General features: G+C 43.5%; 1 pseudogene; it reads left to right on the top strand.

Annotated features, from left to right (window-relative positions):
* The first annotated feature begins 11,586 nt into the window (after positions 1-11,586).
* Positions 11,587-11,704, top strand: LOC124617420 (annotated as a pseudogene).
* The last annotated feature ends 10,814 nt before the right edge of the window (positions 11,705-22,518 follow it).

Raw genomic sequence — 22,518 nt, 5'->3', positions numbered from 1 at the left:
CATTATGTGCTACACGTCCTCTACGAAGAATAATTTTGTTTTGATAGTAATTATTGGAAGGCTTCACTGTTAGATAGAACATTAATAAGCGAGACAGTACAACACTACACTAGTGTCAGATGCACACCAAGTATAGTTATTACATCTTCAGATTTGGCCATACATTACACCGTGATTTGCTGACTATCTAACGTTCTCTCAATTTTTGGTGCAGCCAGGCATGGACGGTAAAGTGGTCTGTGCATACGTAGAGCAACGTGTTGGCGATGGCATGAAGCTACTAACTGATGAACTATCCATCAATGTTGTGGCTTAAGTCCCAAATCTATCCACAGTGTCTGACGAGATTGCGAATTGTGCCGTTAACCATCTGTCTGAGTTAGCGTATTTTCGCTGGGTAGCTCTATCCCTTCACTGTATCAAAGTCATCAACAAAGAAATTTCCACAAAAACCTAGAATCCTCTTCACTACCTTGTGAGCTAAACAGTAACATGTACTGATTTTATGGAATTACATTTTTCTTCAGACATCTTAGTCTCAATTTTACCTTCGATGACGATAGAGGCTGATGAAACGAATTAAAATTTTCGCCACGGCCAGGACTTGTACCTAGGTCTCCCTGTCACTAAGCAGATGTGTTAACTATTACGTCAGAGCAGCAGAACAGAAAAAAGCACCTCCGTTGACTACCCCAGGCCATTACCCTGCCCAACACCCTTCAATTCATGCCATCAGCCTTTTATCGGTATTGCTGAGGCTCTGCAGTATTGTAATAGCACCCCAGCTATGTACGTAAAGGGGAAATCTTTCCTGTGCCTCAGGCTTAGGTGATCTATCGATTTGATAGAATTCGGTTTTCATTGAGATATATGAGTTGCAACTGTCTTGTTCATACTTCTGCAGTGGGTAATGGCTAGCACATCACCCTAGTAAGCAAAAAACCCAGGTTCACGTCGTGGCTGTGGCAGAAATATTAATTCATTTCTTCAGCTTCTATAATTATTAGAGATAAAGTTGAGACATTTCCAGGGGCAGATGTGGACTCTGACTACAAACTATTGGTTATGAACTGGAAATTAAAACTGAAGAAACTCCAAAAAGGTGGTAATTTAAGGAGATGGGACCTGGATAAACTGACTAAACCAGAGGTTGTACAGAGTTTCAGGGAGAGCATAAGGGAACAATTGACAGGAATGGGGGAAAGAAATACAGTAGAAGAAGAATGGGTAGCTTTGAGGGATGAAGTAGTGAAGGCAGCAGAGGATCAAGTAGGTAAAAAGACAAGGGCTAGTAGAAATCCTTGGATAACAGAAGAAATATTGAATGTAATTAATGAAAGGAGAAGATCTAAAAATGCAGTAAATGAAGCAGGCAAAAAGGAATACAAACTTCTAAAAATGAGATCGGCAGAAAGTGCAAAATGGCTAAGCAGGGATGGCTAGAGGACAAATGTAAGGACGTAGAGGCATGTCTCACTAGAGGTAAGATAGATACTGCGTAAAGGAAAATTAAAGAGACCTTTGGATAAAAGATAACCACTTGTATGAATATGAAGAGCTCAAATGGAAAACAGTTCTAAGCAAAGAAGGGTAAGCAGAAAGGTGGAAGGAGTATATAGTGGGTCTCTACAAGGATGATGTACTTGAGGACAATATTATGGAAATCGAAGAGGATGTAGATGAAGATGAAATGGGAGATATGATGCTGCGTCAAGAGTTTGACAGAGCACTGAAAGACCTGAGTCGAAATAAGGCTCTGGGAGTAGACAAAATTCAATTAGAACTACTGATAGCCTAGGGAGAGCCAGCCCTCACAAAACTCTACCATCTGGTGAGCAAGATGTATGAGACAGGCGAAATACCATCAGACTTCAAGGATAGCAAGTGTCGACAGGTGTGAAAATTACCGAACTATCAGTTTAATAAGTCACGGCTGCAAAAAGCTAATGCGAATACTTTACAGACGAATGGAAAAACTGGTAGAAGCCGACCTAGGGGAAGATCAGTTTCGATTAAGTAGAAATATTGGAAGACGTGAGGCAATACTGACCCTACGACTTATCTTAGAAGATAGATTAAGAAAAGACAAACCTACGTTTCTAGCATTTGTAGACATAGAGAAATCTTTTGACAATTCTGAATGCAATATTCTCTTTCAAATTCTAAAGGTGGCAGGGGTAAAATACTGGGAGCGAAAGACTATTTACAATTTGTACAGAAACCAGATGGCAATTATAAGAGTCGAGGGACATGAAAGGGAAGCAGTGGTTGGGAAGGGAGTGAGACAGGTTTGTAGCCTCTCCCCGATGTTATTCAATCTGTATATTGAGCAAGCAATAAAGGAAACCAAAGAAAAATCCGGAGTAGGTATTAAAATCCATCATGGAGAAGAAATAAAAACTTTGAGGTTCGCCGCTGACATTGTAATTCTGTCAGAGACAGCAAAGAACTTGGTAGAGCAGTTGGACGGAATGGACAGTGCCTTCAAAGGAGGATATAAGATGAACATCAACAAAAGCAAAACGAGGATAATGGGTTGTAGTCGAATTAATTCGAGTGATGCTGGGAGAATTAGACTAGGAAATGAGACACTTAAAGTAGTAAAGGAGTTTTTCTATTTGGGGAGTAAAATAACTGATGATGGTCGAAGTAAAGAGGATATAGAATGTAGACTGGCAATGGCAAGGAAAGCGTTTCTGAAGAAGAGAAATCTGTTAACATCGAGTATAGATTTAAGTGTCAGGAAGTCGTTTCTGAAAGTATTTGTGTGGAGTATACCCATGTATGGAAGTGAAACGAAGACGATAAATAGTTTGGACAAGAAGAGAATAGAAGCTCTCGAAATATGGTGCTACAGAAGAATGCTGAAGATTCGATGGGTAGATCACATAACTAATGAGGAGGTATTGAATAGGATTGAAGAGAAGAGGAGTTTTTGGCACAACTTGACCAGAAGACGGGATCGGTTGGTAGGACATGTTCTGAGGCATCAAGGGATCGCCAATTTAGTAATGGAGGGCAGCGTGGAGGGTAAAAATCGTAGAAGGAGACCAAGAGATGAATACAGTAAGCAGATTCAGAACGATATAGGTTGCAGTAGGTACTGGGAGATGAAGAAGCTTGCACAGGATAGAGTAGCAATGAGAGCAGCACCAAACCAGTCTCAGGACTGAAGACCACAACAACAACAATAACAACAACAAAGTTGAGAGTCTATGTATCAAGCATATTTCCCCATTACGTACATAGCTGGGGTGCTCTTCCATTACCGGATAGTCTCGACAATAATGGCGATTCAAGAAGGGTAAAATACGCTGAAAGCGGAAACTGCAGTTTGTCTTAGGGAGATCATTGGAGTACGGTAGTCGTTGATGCGTAGTAAAACGGAGACATGGGTCCAAAGCTCCGCCGGGCCCAAATTGTAATTCATTTTTCAGCTCCTGTTATAATCGAAATAATATGTGCGATGTAATAACCATATTTGTCAATTGAAATATATCCAGAGATGTCTGAATCAAGAAAATATCCTAATAGCTTATAAACAGCCAATCTGTTTAACAGTTAACAATGCTCCAGATGTTAATTCCGTTTCCTTAAGCAACACAGAAACGCTTTTCTTAAATTGCCATATTAACTCAGTATGACCTTACGCAGAAGGAACAGGTTTCCAACGTGTTTTCTTCTTCACATACGGCAGACCATTACAACAGCACAAACCAACAAAGACACAGACCGTATGTATGTGTAACAGAAGGCGATGAAGATACGTTACTGCGTTGTTATTGTAAACTCAAGCAATAAATTTGAGAATACACGATTCCAGCACACGATCACTCTCAAAAATGCAGTAGAGAGATGTGTCTTCACAACTCAAGCATGTAATCTTCGAAATCAGATGACACACAGAAACAGTGGGTTGGAATGTGAATCGAGCTCTGCATTTTCCTTTTCGCATTTACTGCTATCACTTATTATATGTTCCGAAATCACGTCACAGTCCATCGGATGTCAGTTTGCCAAAGCTTCTCCACTATGTTCAAATTCGTTTAAAAGCTTCTACATGCAGGTGATTCTGTATGGTAAGTAAATACGTGACAGTTAGTTCAATGGCTCATACCTCTTGCAAAACAATGCACCGCGCCTCTGAAGCTGGGCGTTCACTTCGTTCAAAACTTCTGAAGCTGACCAAAAACTTTAAAATGTTTAGTTAGTTGCTCTTGAAATACAATATCCAACACTACAATACCTGAACCAAAACTAAATCTTCTTCCACTCAAAAACACAAACGACCTATTCGTATCAACACTTCAAGTTCTCGACAGAATAAGAAAGTAATTTCACGGTAATGATGCACAACACTTCCGACAACTTAACATTCTAGTCAGATAACCTACGGTCAGCAATTAACATCAGAGCCAATAATTACAGGGCACACCATTATTTGACATTGTCGAAAGAATATTGATTAGACAAGAAGTGGAATAAAATTTTAAATAATTGAAATACGTGTATAACATAAGATTTTTATTTTTGCATTGAAATACATCCAAATGGATGAATATGTATGTATGTTCCACAACTACTCCTAGACCACTGGACCTATTTCAACAAAACTTGGTCACACATATCACTTGCTGTCAGGAAAGAATCGCTGTGGCTGTAAGAACCACGTACCTGTCAAAGGAGTAGCCGACGACCCGCAGTTTCCCAATCTTTATTCATCCAGCATTTGAAAATGAGAGCATTTACTTATCTGCAACGAACTGTACTACTAACTGTAGCCGGCCGGTGTGGTCGTGCGGTTCTAGGCGTTGCAGTCTGGAGCCGAGCGACCGCTACGGTCGCAGGTTCGAATCCTGCCTCGGGCATGGATGCGTGTGATGTCCTTAGGTTAGTTAGGTTTAATTAGTTCTAAGTTCTAGGCGACTGATGACCTCAGAAGTTAAGTCGCATAGTGCTCAGAGCTATTAATTACTAACTGTATTCACTACGCATTTTGCAGTCATTATTCACATATACCGCTGATGTGAATTCAAAATTATTTCATTGTACTACACATAGTTCAGAAAAACACATCATTCAGGACACATAATTTCATAAGTACCGAAATGCGTGAAAAACTGCCGCATCATACCCGACGTTCACGTTTATTGCTTCTTTGCTACTAAGTCTACTCGCAACACTTATCGCAAACAGTATCCACATATTTCCGTTGCATGTACGTGTGAAATTGTATCACTTTATGAAATATAGCTCATGTTGACTGCCTAGCCTTTGCAGACGAAATAGCAATAGTAAGTGAGACGGAAGAAGACGCGAAGACACAACTCGACTACTTAAGTAAGGTAGCCAGAAAGATGGGATTGAGGATCGTCTATAACAAGACAAACACATTAAATACCACTGCAGACTGGGAAACACCGGAACGCACTGTGAAAATGGTGGACAAATTTAAATACCTGGGAGAATTTATAACAGGAAGGAACAGGAGCAAGGAGCGAATAACAGAGAGGATAAAGATGATGAGGTGAACCTTCTGTATGACGAGAGAGATATACAATAAAAAGACTATATGCACAGAGACAAAGATAAGCCACTACGAGGCAACGGTGAGAAATGCAGTATTATATGCTGCTGAGACGATGACACTAGGAAGAAATGGGGCAGAACAACTAGCGAAACAAGAGAGAAAAATACTGATAAAAATACCGGGTACCAAAAGAGGTGGAAAGAGGTGGATGCGATGACCTTGAGAAGGGTTGTACCATAACATGAGAACAATATCTGGGGAAATCAGACTCAAAATGGCTGGACATGTACTTAAGATGAGTATGGACAGGATGACGGAGAAAATGTGGGAAGCAACAGGGAGGACAAGAGGAAAGATAGGAACCAAGTGGGTTGTTGAACTTCGGAAGGACTGGTTGGAATTGGGGTCAACGTCGAAAGAAAGGAAAATTGAAGGAACAAATATACACCGACCAATATGTCGGAGATCAACGACAGAGAAGAATACAGGAAAAGATTAGAGTGTTACCAGTGGAGCCGACAGGAGAAAAGGACACTGGAGATTTCGGAAGAAGAGCGGGAGAGAAGAAGGGAAAGAATGAAGACGTTCTGGGAGAAGAAAAGGAAAATGCAGTCCACGAAGGGGCTACCCGTGATCCTACAGAGGCCGTAACAAAAAAGAAGAAGACATATAGTTCAGGAGATATGTCATCATAAACAGTATGGAACCGCGCGACCGCTACGGTCGCAGGTTCGAATCCTGCCTCGGGCATGGATGTGCGTGATGTACTTAGGTTAGTTAGGTTTAAGTAGTTCTAAGTTCAAGGGGACTGATGACCTCAGAAGTTAAGTGCCATAATGCTCAGAGCCATTTGAACCATAAACAGTAAGCTCTGTGAAAACGATACTGCAGACGAAATTGGCTACAGCTTCAGTTGTAATACATGTACAAATATGTGGGAAAGATGTTAAAAATATATATGAAATTGCATACATGAGCAAACCTTTGGCAAAAATTTCCTACTTAACCCGTCAAACGAAATCAACCAAGCTTGGCACTCATACTACTTTCTATCTGGAAACAAATGCTGAGCTGTAAGAAACCATGGTCTAGGGATAGCGTCTTTTTGTTAGTAATCAAAAACGTCGTCGGTCATGGGCTCTAAATTCGCCATTGCTTAAATTTTCGTTAATAATCGACACTGGCGCCCAAGACTTCGAGCTTGTCACCCTCATTCTTCCAACGGTCTTGTCAAAGGACAGAAATGGCAGAGGTTGAGGGCACTCTCTTGTCCTTTGGATCTCACCCCTAAAGGCAAAAGAATCAGCAATAATCAACGGCATGAGGCTGCAGAAGGGAGTGGAAACCATTACATTAAGACATCTCACGTGGCCTATAATTGATAAAAGTGTAATGATGATCTCGATGATCTCTCCATTGGTGAAAGGTTCCGGAATAGTCCCTTATTCGGATACCTGAGAGGGGACTGCCAAGGGGGAGGCCACCATGAGAAAAAGATTGAATAACCAGCGGAAGCGCAACGTTCTACTAGTCGGGCGTGGAATGTCAGAAGCTTGAACGTGGTAGGGAAGATAGAAAATCTGAAAAGAAAAATAGGCACGGTCTAGATCTAGTAGTGGTCAGTAAAGTGAAATGGAAAGAAGACAAGGATGTCTGGTCATAGGAGTATAGGGTAATATCAACAGCGGCAGAAAATTGTATAACGGGAGTAGCATTCGTTATGAATAGGAAGGTAGAGCAAAGAGTGTGTTACTGTGAACAGTTCAGTGACAGGTTGTTTCTTAAAAGAACTGACACCAAATCAACATCTTCATTTACAGTTCAGTTACACATGTCAACGTCGCAAGCTGAAGATGAATAGATAGAGAAAGTGTATGAGGATAATGAAAAGGTAATACAGTAAGTAAAGGGAGGTGAGAATCTAATAGTCATGGCGGACTGTAATGCAGTTGTAGGGGAAAGAGTAGAAGAAAAGGTTACAGGAAAATATGGGCTTGGGAAAAGGAATGAGAGGGGAGAAAGACTAACAGAGAAATGCAATAAATTTCAGCTAGTAATAGCGGATACTCTGTTCATTAATCACAAGATGAGGAGGTGTACTCGGAAAAGGCCGGATGATACGGGCAGATTTCAGATAGATTACATCACCGTCAGCCAGAGATTCCTAAATCAGATACTAGATTGTAAGACGTACCCAGGAGCAGATACAGCCTCAGATCACTATGTAGTGTTTATGAAGAGTAGGCTGAAGTTTAAGAGATTAATGAGGAAAAATTAATACGCGATGAAGTGAGATATGGAAGCACTACGGAATGATGAGATACGTTTGAAGTTCTATAAGGATATAGATACAGCAATACGGAATAGCTCAGCAAGCAGAACAGTTGAAGAGGAATGGACATCTCTGTGGTATCGATGCAACGACGCCATGGCGTATTTAAGTTATTAGTTTGGCACTACGCCAGACACCGGCGACAGCGCCCTCTAGTCGGTGCTGTGCAGACCTACGAGCTCCGCTCCAGATTCAGCCCATTTGATAAACAGCAGACGGCAGGGACACTCCGCTTCAGCTTTGCTCTACATACGACGGGTCACAGCATCGCACCTCATTGCAAGTTATGTAACCATGTGTTAACTTGTTTTTGTACTTACGTGCAGTACCGACGTGTATTACCTTTTCCTGCTCCTACCCACGCGCCGCCTTCCAGGCGGGATACAAAAGTTGGCGACGAGAACTGCCCTTTCCCCTCTTATCATTTCCTTTTTTGATCGGTACTACTTTGGCTTTTTTGTGATAGCCCCGTGTGATTGATTGTAGCTGCGTGCTCCCACCTTTCGCTATTTAGACTTTAAATTGTGTAAACCGTGGCCTCGCCACAGGGACAGGCTTCGCTGTCCGATCTTGTACGTTTTCAGTCTCAGCAAATGACGCAGCTGCTTGCTGCCATAAATGGACTGGTCACACTACAAACTGCAGCTACTTCGGCGCCTCCGACGCCACTGACTGTACCGCCGCCGGCACCGCCATTTCGTGCCTTCAATCCTGATGTTGAACGCTGGCCGGAATACATCGCCCAGGTCGAGGCACACTTCGCAGCTTACAACATACCAGGTACAGAGCGGCTTACCTTTTTCATTGCCAACGCGGGTGTTGTGTTGTATCGTGTGCTCGCAAAATTGTTTCCTTCCACCCGCCCAGAAACAAAAACTTACGTCGAAGTGATTGACGCTTTGAACTCCCACTTCTGTGACAGTGTAAATGAGGTAGCTGCACGCTACAAATTCTTTCTCCTCCGGCGTGGCCCTACTCAGTCCAATAAAGCTTCGTTAGCGGACCTTCAGGGACTAACTTCTGATTGTGACTTTAATTGCGCGTGTGGACGCTCATATGCGGATATAATGATTAGAGACGCTATTGCGCAGATTGTGGTAGATCACCGCATTCGCGAACAAATCCTTAGATTTAAAAACCCGTCTTTGCAGGAAGTAGTGGACTTGCTAGACAGACAAGAGACAAGATACATAAGACATGGCTACTTCCGCGTTCGACGTGACTCCGGCTGTGTGTGTACTGTTAGCGCCCTCCCGCCCTCCCGCCACCCCAGCCAGGCGCACAGCGCCGCTCGCGCGCTACTAAACTTGTCTCAAACCAGGCACCCACTAAGAAACTGAAATCATGTCCGAACTGCTTTCGTGCCAACCCACGGGACAGTTGCCCATCCCGTCAAGCACAGTGCTATTTTGGTAATAAGAAAGGACATTGTAACGTTCCCTGGCCGCACACTAAAATTTAATTGTACTATGTACGCCGCTATGAAGCAAATTGTATATACTGTAATTATTTAACAAAAAATATTATTTAATTTTGTATAATGGACATTCGTTATTATTGTAATATTTTCTGTAATTATATTCTCGATGTATTTATGATTGTAATATTTCTATACTCATAATGTAATTACGAAATGTGTCAATATCTGCGATAGCAAAAATGTAAAATACAGCCTCAGATTGCAAAGAGACATTAACGGTTGATAGTCGTATAAATAGGAATACATAGTGTGCATTCTTTGTCTTCTTCCTCGAGAGCTGAGAGGGAGAGGAACCTGTGACGTAGCATTTTATGAATGGGTAGACTTCATCTGTCTGTATCTAGATTTAGCCGCCATTAGAGGAGAAATTACAAACTAATGTAAGTTGAATTATTGTTCTGGTCTAAATACATTATAATTTATCAAAAGTGTGTATTTCCAATGTAAATTAGCTTGCCCATGTCATCTATAATATTTCTTTAAAGAATTTTCAGCATTTTTAGCGGTGTTGCTGGGCTGTGCCGCGACCGAACGATTTGCAGCGGCGGCACATTTAAAAAATTGTTCCGCTGGGAAAAATTTAACCAAACCCGTAAATCGGGAGCAGATAAAAATTAGCAGTGAATTAAGAAAATGTTTTTCTTTTACAGCGATCCTGAGACTGACGGAATTTATTACTAGTTTCACATTTGTGCATTCATAGGCGGATAGTTAACGTTGAAATTTAACAATTTGTTGGTTCTTTCAAATAACTTAAATATATAGTGAAGTGTCTTTTATCAATGATAATAAGACGTTCAGGTCGGCTTGGCAATATTTAATCATTTTCTGCTAATAGAGACAGTCTTGTGTTCCATAGCTAACGCCGGGAAAGAATTCAGTAAATATTTTTAAAAAAACCACTGCATTTAGAAAATGTGTGCCAAGGCCGAATTATGTAAGAGATATAATTCTCAACTAAATATTCTTAATCAGTTAATATGAATTTATCAGCATGAGAGGGTTGATTAAGTTCACGTAATTTTAAATGTACTTAGTTCTGTCTAAATGAAGTTTTATTACCACACGTAAATAAGGGGTTCTACAACAAAGTTCGTACTGACTGAAAGAAAGAGCAAATAATAACAAAAACAATTTAAAAAGTAACATGTACAATCCCCCCCGTACATTTTGCAAAAATATTTCACATTTCATTTTATATATATTTATATTTCCTTTTTAATTTTATTTCATTAAAACATGTGCAAGTTGTGTGTAGTACGAGAAACTCTAATTCCCGCCGTGACCATGGTTCACATCAGCCTATGGACGATAATGCCATTTATTCAAAGCCTTCTGCTTCACGTGCGTCAACAGATCGTCGTGTGAATCATGTTTTGCCAGACACTTCCTCTCGCATTCAGCGCTATGCGAGGAAACATTTCGTGACTTTGAACATTTGTGGACGTTCTGTTCGCTTGCAGCTGGGCAATGGTGCATCAATTTCTTTACTGAACAAATCAACGCCTGACTTGCTTGGTTCGTCCCCGCATCGTCGTTCACATTGCACGCTGACTGCATTTACTGGACAGGAAATCACAGTGCTCGGCGTGTGTCGTTTGAAAGCCACGTGTGGTGCAACTACAAGTACAGTGTCTTTCCAAAAAATGGTTCAAATGGCTCTGAGCACTATGGGACTCAACTGCTGTGGTCATTAGTCCCCTAGAACTTAGAACTAGTTAAACCTAACTAACCTAAGGACATCACATACATCCATGCCCGAGGCAGAATTCGAACCTGCGACCGTAGCGGTCTCGCGGTTCCAGACCGCAGCGCCAGAACCGCGCGGCCACTTCGGCCGGCAGTGTCTTTCCATGTGCTCCGCTCTAGTGGAGCTACGAACATCTTTGGCATGGACGCATTTGAACATTTTGGCCTCACAATTCAGGACAATGTACTTTGCATCAACGCTAGTGACCATTAAGACAGTGTTGCCGCACTATGCGATGATATTGAACTCTTTTCTGATGGTCTTGGTTGCGCCACGGACTTTGCAGCGCATGTTGCAGTTAAAGATAATGCCACGCCTGTTTTCCGGCACGCAAGCCCCGTACCGCACGCACTGTGCGACGCAGCTGCCGAACTGAAGCATTTGCAAGACAGTGGTGTCATTGAACCTCTTTCTGCTTCTCCATGTGCTTCGCCTGTAGTGTGTGAAGAAACCAAACGGTCGTATCCGTATTTGTGCTGACTTTAAGTCCATAGTGCAACGGTCTTGCCGCAGTGGATACACCGGTTCCCGTCAGATCACCGAAGTTATGCGCTGTCGGGCGTGGCCGGCACTTGGGTAGGTGACCATCCGGGCCCCCACGCGCTGTTGCCATTTTTCGCGGTGCAATCAGCCTCGTGATGCCAACTGAGGAGCTGCTCTACTGAATAGTAGCGGCTCCGGTCAAAGAAAACCATCATAACGACGGGAGTGCAGTGTGCTGACCACACGCCCCTCCTATCCGCATCCTCATCTGAGGATGACACGGCGGTCGGATGGTCCCGATGGGCCACTTGTGGCCTGAAGGAGTGCTGAGTGCTAAGTCCACAGTAAATCCCGAGACAGTGGCAACTGTTTCCCTTACCGCGTCCAGAAGACATTTTTGATAAGCTTGGTGCGGGATAATTCTTTTCCACGAATGACTTGTGGGACGCATACTTTCAGATTCCGCTCAACGAACAGTCTCAGCGCTATTTTGTGATCAACATCCACCTTGGATTTTTCAAGTTTCGCCGCCTTCCGTTCGGTTGTGCTTCGGCTCCTGCTATTTTTCAGTCTTCCGCAGTTGTGTGCCACTGTCCCTGGTTGTTACAACTATCTGGACGATATAGTTTTATCAGGTCACATCCCTGACGAACATTAGCAGGATTTGTGTGCCTTATTTACTGTACTTTCGCAGGCAGAACTAAAGTGTAACAGAGACAACTGCAAAATTTTTCAAACTGAGATTCAGTATTTAGGACATATGATTAACGGACACGTTATACACCCCTCGCCGTCACATCTCAGTGCGATCAGAGACTTGCCAGCACCAAGGAACTTGAAAGAACTTCAGTCTGTGTTGAGCAAAATTACATATTATATCCGGTTTATACCAATTGCAGCGCAGATTGGAGCGCTTTTGCATCGCCTTCGGCGTAAGAACGTTCCTTTTGTTTGGTCTTCGGAATATGACGCTGCTTTCTACAAGCTCAGATTTTTGTTCGCTGTTTGATTCCTTTCGATCCCTCCAAACCAGTTGTTTTGGCTGCCGATGCACCTTCTCACAGCATCGGAGCGGTTCTCTCGCACCGCAATAATTCTGTCGATCGCCCGATCGCTTTTACGTCTAAATTGCTCACTTCTGCCCAGCTAAACTATTCTCAAATCGAGGAAGATGCTTTAGTTATTGTGTATGGAGTGACAGTTTCATGATTTTTTGTACGGTCGCAAGTTCTGTTTGGTCACCGACCATAAGCCTCTGACGTCGTTGTTCCACTCGTCAAAGCCAATTCCGGCCTGCATGGCACAAGAGTTGCAACGTTGGTCTTTGTTTTTGTCTAACTACAATTACGAAATTTTTTTTCGGCCTCCGGCCCAGCATGGTAATTCTGATGCTTTGTGTCATCTGCCTATCGGTCCTGACGAGTGTTTGATTGTTCCGAATTGTCCTGCATGTTTGTTGATTCGCAAGGTGAGGAATTCACTGATGGTTTTCCGGTGGATTTTCATCGCATTGCTTCTGCGACAGCTGTCGACGCTTCTTTGCAGATTCTTTTGCAGAATATTCGTACTCAATGGCCTCCATCTGCTGCGCAGATTAGAGATCCACTTGTTCGACGTTACTTTGCGCAACGTCACAACTTGTATGTACACCACGGTGTTATTTTGTTATGAACTGACAATGATCAGTCTCGTGTGGTTGTACCTCATTCGTTGCAGTCGGGAATCCTATTACTGCACGCTGGTCATTTGGGTATAGTGCGGACGAAGCAATTAGCGCGTCGTCACTGCACTTGGGTCGGCATTGATAAAAATATTGAGAATTTGCTTGCTACATGTCGCTCTTGCGCGGAGAATCAATCTTCTCCCAGCCAGCGCTTCTTTGCGTGGTAAACTCCTACTGCGCCTTGGCAGTGCGTTCATATTGATTTTACGGGTCGTGGTTGGTTGATACAGAAACTTTTTGTTGTACCTATGTCTTCTACTACATCTGCCAGTACTATTCGGGCTTTGACGTCTATTTTCTGCATTGAGGGCCTTCCTGAAGTTACTGTCTCCGACAATGGCCCCTAATTCATGTCCTCAGAGTTGGGAGCGTTCTGTGCTGCTAACGGCATTCGGCATCTGACCTCAGCCCCGTTCCACCCCTAGTCGAACGGCGAGGCTGAACGCTTTGTGCGTACGTTTAAGTCGCAGATGAGCAAGTTGAGCGCCATGCACTCTCGCGAGCGTGTGCTCTGGACTTTCCTTGCTTCCTATCGCTTTCAGCCGCGCGGCACCCGTTCCCCAGCAGAATTGCTGCATGGCCGCACCCATCGGAAGCTCCCGCTCGCTCCCGCCTCCTTCTGGCTTTGCGCCGCATGATTTGGTGTTATATCGCGTTTTCTCTGGCAGGCAGCGCTGGGAGCATGGGCGCATTCGTCGCCAGCTTGGCCACGCCTTATTTCTCATTTCTGGTCTGGTCCCTCCGGCGTCACCGGAACCAGATCCGTTTGTGCCGTCTTCGTTTTTCTGCCGCTGGTTGTTTTCCGGCAGAACTGGAGGCTTCGCGGCTTCCGCCGCCTCAGGCCACGACTCCACCGACGGCGCCTTCGCTGCAGGTGCGCCTGCCGTCGTCGCCCCTGCTGGTCCGGTCACCTGCGCCGGATGGGCTCCTCTCGCCGCCGCCATGGCCCTACCTCCGGCCATCGTCGCAGCCGCCGCCGTTTTCCTCCGCGGTGGAATAACCGATGGACGCTGAGGCTGCCGTCACGCCACCGTCGACGTCGCTGTCACCCATGGAGATCGTTGCTCCGCCTCCTTATCGGAGCATACCCGTAGCGGTGCGCGGCCCGAGCAGGTTTTCCACGAGGCGTTTTCCCCGTCCCCTCGTGAGCAATTCGGGGTCGCGGGTGGACAGCGCGCCCCGGCAGGTCCCCTGTCCGCCCCCCTGTCCGCCGTCGGAAGCCCTACTCAGAGACGGTGAGTAGTTTCAGGGGGAGGGAAGTGGTATCGATAGCAACGGTGCCAGGGAATGTTAAATTATTAGGTTGGCACTACAACAGACACCGACGACAGCGCCCTCTAGTCGGTGCTGTGCAGATCTACGAGCTCCAGCCCATTTGATAAAGAGCAGACGGCCGGGACGCTTCGCTTCAGCTTTGCTCTGCATACGACGGATCTCAACATCGCACCTCATTGCAAGTTATGTAACCATGTATTAACTTGTTTTTTGCACCAGTAAACCACTTTTACTTACGTGCAGTACCGACGTATTTTTCCTGCTCCTGCTCCTACCCACGCGTCTTCTTCCAGGCGGGATACAAAAATCTCTAAAAGGGCAATCACACAAGTTGCAAAGAAAAAAGTAGGTACAAAGTAGGTAACTACGAAGAAACCATGAGTAACAGAAGAAATACTTCAGTTGATCGATGAAAGAAGAGAGTACAAAATTGTTCAGGGAAATTCAGGAATACAAATCACTCAGGAGCGAAATAAAGAGGAAGTGCAGAGAAGGCAAGACTAAATGGCTGCATGAGAAATCTGCAGATATCGCAAAAGGAATGATTGTCAGAAGGAATGACCAAGGATATAGGAAGGCCAAAACAGCTTTTTCTGAAATTAAAAGCAAGGTTGGTAACATTAAGAGTGCAACGGGAATTCTATTGTTAAATGCGCGGGAGAGATCGGATAAGTGCAGAGATTTCGTTGAAGGGCCATATGCGCAGGGGGAGGGGGGAAGATTTGTCTGATGTGACTGAAGAAGGAACAGGAGTCGATAGCTAAGAGATATGTGGTCCAGTATTAGAATCAAAATTTAAGAGAACTTTGTAAGACTTAAGGTCAATTAAGGCAGAAGGCATACATAACGTCCCATCAGAATTTCGTAAATCATTTGGGGAAACCGCAACAAAAAGACTATTCACGTGGGTGTATAGAATGTATGAGTCTGGCGACATGCCATTCAATTATTACGCCGGGAAAGAATTCGTAATCGCTCTTCAAGATCGTTTGCTGTCTCTGACAGAATTACAATGTCGTCTGCAAACCTGAAAGTTTTTATTTCTTCTCCATGGATTTTAATTACTCCAAATTTTCTTTTGTTTCCTTTACTGCTTGCTCAATATACAGATTGAATAACATTGGAGAGAGGCAACAACCCTGTCTCACTTCCTTCTCGAGCACTGCTTCCCTTTCATGCCCCTAGACTGTTATAATTAGAATTACAGTTCAAAAATAAAAATTAACAACATACTGTAACACTTTTGGACACAGGTTGCTATCCCTGATTTTTTCGTTGAAACTTAGTTTAAAGTTTGTCACACCATTTCTGGGAAACCCTGTAAACCTAACATGTTGTGATGGAATAATGGTGGTGATATTAAATCCTATTCCGTCGAATATGTTTATTAAATTTCTACTTTAGCTAATTGCTGAGCATTACCACGCAACCACTGGACGAAACGGAAAATTTTACTTTCAGAAGAGAAATGCATGGAATGACAGTTGAGCGTTTCCAGATGGTAGAGCACAGCAATCAGTTGTTTTTTTTCTTTCAGTTTTTATTGGGCAAATCTAGATTTTGGCTGGTGTCTAGTCATTCACAAGGCATTATTTCATGTTATCAATGCATGTCCTAGTACGTCAGTCCCCAGTTGTTCGGGCTTCTGTCAGTTCGTTCATGAGTACAGTAGTTTTGAACGAACTGTGCCAGAAGCCCAAACAACTGGGGGCTGACATACTAGGACATGCATTGATACCATGGAAATAGTGCACTGTTAATGACGAAGCACTAGCCGAAATCTAGATTTGTCTAAAAAAAACTTGAAAGAAGAGGACGGCTGATTGCTGTGTCCTAATATTTGAAAATCATATCACAATCGTTGACTACACCTACATTCCTAATGGAAAGTAACTTGAGTTGAGGGTTTGTTGACCCCGAGTTGTCGCCTGCAGTAACAATGACATAGTAGCCGACAGTTGAGTTCTGGCTACTGTCATTTGATCATACCTACCTGTGACAGTGTCCACCCTCATATGGGCCGCATGTAACAGGTGGACAGGCACAGGCGACCTTCGACAGAATGATCTACAAGTCTTGAGGATTAAATACTGTATGTAGCAAAATAACAAAAAAAGATACTTAATCAGTGATCACAGTACATAAATTAGTCATCGAATTTCTAACTATCTTAAACAGTACAAAATTTTTCTGGAAAATTGTGGGCAAAGATCGATCCTGTACTTACCTAAAGAATCTAGCGGTTTATTTTTCTCGTGATATCAGACTACATAGCCAGTGACTGATAGAGACAGATTTCTATTCCTCTTCTTTCTGCAAGTTTTTTACATTATCAAGCATCTCTCACATCAAAGTTTCCATCTCCGTCTATCTTGCCAGTCCTCTAATTGTATGGCTCTGCCCTGTATCGCACGCCTGACTCACCCGTTCCCACATAGCCATGGACGTTTCCTAAGGCGTACAGGTCTCAGTGCCGTATTTTAGGCCATATTTCCTCGGACATTATTCGAAGGTCTCCGTACTGTGCAGACCTAACGCACCGACTGCACACCGACCAGCACAGCACCGCGAAACGGCATCAAGAAGGCGCTGACCCACACGCCAATGGAAAGAGCGGGCAGCGCCACACCTCCAGGAAGACAGAGTTTAGCGCCCCCTGCCAGCGCTGACTTAACCAGAAGCCCAACTGGTCAACCCAGTTTCGCCGCAGTTTTAGAGAGCATTAGTACGAATAATATGAAGACATTACTTAGCCTGCATTCTGCAAGTAGTAATACCGAATACAGTACTTCTATCTACGGACATAGGAAGCACGGGAATCAAAAGAAGTTAAGTTTACTTTTTTTAGAAATAAAGAACTGTATTAACCTTAAAGGTCAATGTACAGATCATTTTGGGTTCCTGCCACATGACATCGCAACCTTTTTCCTTCCTTGTTTGTGTCAGTGTTGAGACGCACAGTGGCCAACACAACACGTATCATGACAGAACTTCCTTGGTAACTCCAATCTTTACCTGTAAGACTTCAGTTCTTTTTTTTTTCTTGTTGTTACTTCACAATTCCGTCTCGAAATCTCCTTCAACTCTAGTTTATAATTTCCTCTCGTTGACCCTGGAAACTTCCCGCAATCCAACACCATACAGAGCAGTGCTTTCAACTGTAATATATCCATCCATTAAACATTTTTTGACGTATACATTTATCCGAAATGATTTACCTTAAATATTTACAGCCGGCCGTTGTGACCTAGTGTTTCTAGGCGCAGGTTCGAATTCTGCCTCGGGCATGGATGTGTTTTATGACCTTAGGTTAGTTAGGTTTAAGTAGTTCTAAGTTCTAGGGGACTGATGACCTCAGATGTTAAGTCCCATAGTGCTCAGAGCCATTTGAACCATTTTTTGAAATATTAGATCTGCAACAGTTCACTACAGATTCATCATCCACAGCAAGGTCCCTTCCAGTATCCCCAGCAACCAAGTCTTCTGTCTTTATGAAATTTATTCTCGTGTCCCACTAGTCATATTCTTCTTAAGCTTTTTTAACATGTAATATACAGCCCTTTCTGACCTCCTCGTCGGTGAAATTTACTGACAGCATGGTGTCATCACCTATTCCTCTTCCCACGTTTCTGCACCGCTTTCTTTTCCAATTTTTAGTGCTTCTTTTTGTAACATTTTAAAGGGACTAAGTGCTAAGCAACATCCTTATCTCAGTCCTTTGTTAATAGTAAATTCCTGTGATCATAACATCTCAAATCTAGTACAACAAATATTATATGAATATAATGTACGTACTATTTAGCCGGCCGGTGTGGCCGAGCGGTTCTAGGCGCTTCAGTCTGGGACGGCGCGACCGCTACGGTCGCAGGTTCGAATTCTGCCTCGGGCATGGATGTGTGTGATGTCCTTAGGTTAGTTAGGTTTAAATATTTCTACGTTCTAGGGGACTGATGACCTCATATGTTAAGTCCCTTAGTGCTCAGAGCCATTTGAGCCATTTGAACGTGCCATTTAGAATGTTGTGTGTATTCATTTCTTCCCACACGCGAGTAAGCGGTACACTGTCATGCGCCTTACGCAGGTGTATAAAAACCATGTGTGTCTTCAAGTTATGTGCTATTCTTTTGCCACTTACCTGTCTAATGCTTCAGATCTTACCAATACAAGGCCGGCCTATCCTGAAGCCACTATGTTCTTCTACTTCAATTTCTCTCCCAATTCCTGTTTTAAGTATCTTACCATATAGTTTCGATGAAAAACTTAGAACCACGTTGCCTCGATAATTTGCGCAGTCATCCTTGCTTACCTTTTTAAATGCGTTGTGATGAACTCCTCTTTAAATATGAAAGCGATTCCGTCTTCACTATGGCACAAGCTGAAGTGCTTCGAGAAATGTTCAAACACGACGAGGCCTTGCTGAAAATCAATGCCTCACCATTTATTATGTGAAAACTCTTAAAGCTTTTTGAATAAAACAAATGTTATTAACATTCTCCGTCCATATTCTTCATGTCTACGTATTTGCAGCACTCTGCCGGTAGAGAGCTGCGAATTGCAGCATGTAACATGGCGGAGTGTAACTTAACAATGGATGTGAATGAGAAAGAGTTTGCTGTAAGCGAGTTTCGAATTCGAAGAGTTCGTCCACACACAGAGAAAGCCCTCCATCAACATGACAGTATCAGACTACACCGAAGCTCTGCAACATTTGCAGCTATTCGACGCCTTGGGTTCAGTTCATGGATTATAATCCATACAGTCCTGATTGTGCCCCTTCCGATTTTCATCTTTTTCCAAAATTTAAAGAACACCTTCGAGGACCTCACTTCATGGTGATAAAGCGGAACAACCGGTGGTGAGAAGGTGGCTCCGTCAATGAAGTAAAACATTCTACAGGGATGGTATCAGCAAACTGGGAGTTGTGAGAAATGTGTTCGTAGCCAGGATGAAAATGTTGAGAAATAAATATGCAGGCGTGAGGAATAAAGAAGAAGAATGTTAATAATCTCTATTTAAAAAGGTTTAAGAGGAGACGATAGGGCCGAAAATGTTGAGTACAGTGGACTCTACGTTTTTCCGATGGATTTCTTAGCTGCGATGCCGCAAACTTTTCATGTTCTAAAATGCATGTGTTTTTCGTTTGGTGGATCGATTCCGTTTAATTCCAAACTGCTTCTGAGATTATTATAGAATTCTTTGCAGGATAAAATTTTCTGAGCGATGGGGAACAGGCAGAACGCCTAAAATCCTAGACTGGAGGGCTAGATAATTTTTTATCAAGTTTTTTTTTCCTTTATACCATTTGTCTTTCTGGACATAAGAAACCTGACACATGTAAGTGGAAGTGATGTAAGACTTAGCTAAGGGGTCATGTGGTTGCCAACGACCTTCTACCGAGAAGGGAGTCTCATAGTCGGACTACATTTAGGAAACTACCTTCTGACCAGTCCGGCGTGGGTAACGCTACTCGGAATATTGCTCCCACCAGCACAGCCCAGTGGATAAACGAAACGCATAAACCTCACAACCAACGTTAGCGTGGTAGTCCATGGCTAGGAAACGGCTTTCTGTCTTATGGAATAACGGTTTCTCATCGTGATATGAACCAGTAACAATGTTACGGTACACTAGCTGGAAACACTAAGAATGGACAATAGTGACACTAACGATAAAGTCGTGTTGAGTGATTGACAGGCCAGTGGTATTTTAGATATGTCTTGGGTGCTGCCTAGTACCATATGTCAGAGTCCTTACCGCTCAAACGATGCAAACATGTAACATTATATATGGAAGTGTGTTGCAGTAAACCAACAGACACAGCAGCAGCCATAAAATACCTAGGAGTAATCATTCTATCCGATCGAAACTAGCCGGCCGCTGAGGCCTAGCGGTTCTAGGCGCTTCAGTCCGGAACCGCGCTGCCGCTACGGTGTGAGGTTCAAATCCTGCCGTGGGCATGGATGTGTGTAACGTCCTTAGGTTTAAGTAGTTCTAAGTCTAGCGGACTGATGACCTCAGATGTTAAGTCCCATTGTGTTTAGAGCCATTTTGATCGAAACTAGAATTATTTATCGCCTGCAAGGCGTATTTTGAGTAATAATTCCAAATTTCAAATGTGTTTTTCTATGTTTTCGATATGTTTTAGGTGCTGGCTATGCTCATATCTCATGCGCCTATAGCAACAATAGACTGATTTATACACACATTCAGAAAAGCTGCATGTACTGAAAATTGCAACGAGAGAGATGACATCACGTATCTGTACTTCAACAGAATGCAGATGGGTACCGTTCAGTAAGTGTTGTCTCTCTTGTAGTATCAGGGTTCACATCAGGGCTGATGGTCGTTTTTGGTGAGTAGAGTGCAACGGCAGAACAAATGAAGGCAAGTATGGGTGAGGTACCTTTCAAAAAATGTTCAAATGTGTGTGAAATCTTATGGGACTTAACTGCTAAGGTCATCAGTCCCTAAGCGTACACACTACTTAACCTAAATTATCCTAAGGACAATCACACACACCCATGCCCGAGGAAGGACTCGAACCTCCGCCGGGACCAAACGCACAGTCCATGACTGCAGCGCCTTTGACCGCTCGGCTAATCCCACGCGGCTGAGGCCTGTGACAGGTGCAGTATGGTGATGGAATACAGCATCCCCTGGTGTCAAACAACTGGGACAGACGCCGGTGGATCGCTGTGTGCTTGGTGACAGCTGCCTTCTCAGATATCAGGGGAGAACATTCTAACGTCGCGGACTGCGACGATATTCGTGGCGGTGATGGCATGGATGTTGCGCTTGCCAATATCTGCGATTGTTAACGATAAAGACATCCTAATTGGTCGACTCCTTCCATCCACACAAGGTGTTACAGCGCAACTGGATGAAAAAATCACTCGCAAATTTCTTCAAGGCAATACTGAACTTGATATATGTTGCATAGGGTTCTTGGGATAATGGAATTTCTGAAAGTTTTATACTGGGTCTGTGTCCACTATGACAGTAAGGCAGCAGCTGTTTTAGTTGTTTTCAATTTTTGCGTTGTAAATTTATTTATTGACATACTGTCTGTGACCTTATCGCATTATTAACGTAATTCTCTTTGATACATGTCAATACATAAGTTCATAACAGGAGTTACATTTAGTTTTATGATTTCTGATAGTCTTGTCAGGTGTGTGGGGGGGGGGGGGCGTGGGGGGGGGGGGGGCGGCATGAGTGCAGATGTGAATCCTCAAAACCAATCACGCTTGCAGTTCCAGTGCACTTAAATGTAAAAAGACAGTTGTACTGCGAGGACAGTCAGGGACTATCAGTCTAGTTGTTCATGCATCCTAGAGTGTACTATGTGAATTATTACCTAGTAAGAGCGTATTTTATTTTTAAAAGAATCTGACGTAATTGAAAATAAACTTTTGCAATTCACAATTTTACAATATGAACTGTGGGAGCACGTTTCTAGTCGATCCGTTGCTGCTTCTGTATGTTTGATTCGCTGATGCAAGGTGCGGCTGGGTGGTGCTACGGGGTCGTGGAGTACTGGCGTAGCAGCAGTGAGGCGAACGCACTGAGTTTGGTAAAATTTGACAAGGAAGTGGGCGTTACTGGGCTTTCGGCATGCCGGTGATAGCTCCGTGCGACGTGGGGTTGGCAGCTTTTTGCGGTCCCTTTTACATCACGACTAATATGTTTTCGTATCCTTGGTCTGCCTCCCATCCCAGTTGTTAATGTCCCTGCTTACGTGGGTCAGCGTTTCTTGCATTAATCGCCAACGTTTGGATCGCTGAAAGGGTCGCGCTCCCCAGTCTGCACATCTCCGGTCCGAAAGAGACACCTACATATATGGTGACACGTCTTGTCATGTGTAACCATTCCAAAGGAAATCTGTCTGCATATGGTGCCCGTTGAAATTAGTCCATGCAACCAGTTGGCAAAGTAGTAATAACAG

The sequence above is a fragment of the Schistocerca americana genome, chromosome 5 (genome assembly GCF_021461395.2).
Source record: "Schistocerca americana isolate TAMUIC-IGC-003095 chromosome 5, iqSchAmer2.1, whole genome shotgun sequence".
Classification (NCBI taxonomy): domain Eukaryota; kingdom Metazoa; phylum Arthropoda; class Insecta; order Orthoptera; family Acrididae; genus Schistocerca; species Schistocerca americana.
This window is presented reverse-complemented; position numbering and strand designations above follow the sequence as displayed.